Source organism: Channa argus, chromosome 9 (genome assembly GCF_033026475.1).
Source record: "Channa argus isolate prfri chromosome 9, Channa argus male v1.0, whole genome shotgun sequence".
NCBI classification, from domain to species: Eukaryota; Metazoa; Chordata; class Actinopteri; order Anabantiformes; family Channidae; genus Channa; species Channa argus.
The window spans coordinates 17,382,634-17,383,773 of record NC_090205.1 but is presented as its reverse complement, the minus strand read 5'-3'; positions in this window follow the sequence as shown (position 1 = coordinate 17,383,773).

The following is a 1,140-nucleotide window of genomic DNA, read 5'->3' as shown; positions in this document are numbered from 1 at the left end:
ACACTCCACACTCATGATCTCATGTCAACAGCCACATTTGTAGAAGACCAGTAGCAGACAGCAATTACTTTTTCAACAGATTCTGTAAGACTGTTATAGGGATAAAATGCAAAAAAGGGACATCGGAGAACTGGGAGTATGTAAACAAACAGAATTTACATACAGTTGCTTATAATAAAAGGTTTTAAATTCTGTGGTCAGAGAAAACCAGAAGGAAAGCATGGATGTTTGTCTTGCTTTTACCGTAGTCGAATACAACAGCTGATCAAGGGCACAAGGAAAGTGACAAGATCCAAGCACATTCCTGCAAGTAAACAGCAAGAATGTAGGCGATGATAAATTGACGAACCAACGAAACAGTGCACACATACAACCAACCCCCTTCTGCATTTTGAGTCTTGTCTGGATTCTGTGTTAAAAACAGTTCATGAACATGTGCTTCACACAGTGACCTTTCAAAAGAAGAGCCGCCTTTCTGTTTCAGGGTTAGCTGTGATTTAATGCTGCTTTTCTGTCATTTCCTCTCAGTGCTCCTAATGGAATCCTTGAAGCAGATCATCTCTTATGTTGATTCTGACTCTATGCCATGTGATGCATTTTTATCTTTAAACGTGGCAGCCTCCTTTAGCGACATTGACGTTTTGTTTGTTTCTTTTTTTCATGGTTCAGTTTCCCAGGAAATGGCTTCTTATGGCTTGATGTAACCAATGTACTTCAATCAAATGTTCGACAAAGACAGTTCAGTAAATTCCATATTAGATTGGTCCCTTTTATTCCACAGTCCTCCAGGTACAGTACAGCAACAAATGAGCTTCAGCATGAAAAGATGCAGAATATCTGGGATTGGAGGATTTGAGACATGAGGTTCAAAAGCAAAAGGCTCTGCTGTCCCGCTTTGATGTTCCAAAGGAAAAAGGAGGACAGAACTAACCAAATATCTAAAACTTTAAAAGGTCTGAGAGAAGAAAACCAGTTTGGGACTCAGTAATATCATCTTTGGGACACATTGAGTTTCTGTTAAAATAGGCAGTTGACTAGGTTGGCACGTAAGGGTAGGTTTTCTATCCATAACTGTAACCAAGAGTTCTGAAGTAGCCTTATGTGTGTTTTTGTGCGTGTATGGACTTGTACTTTTTTCCC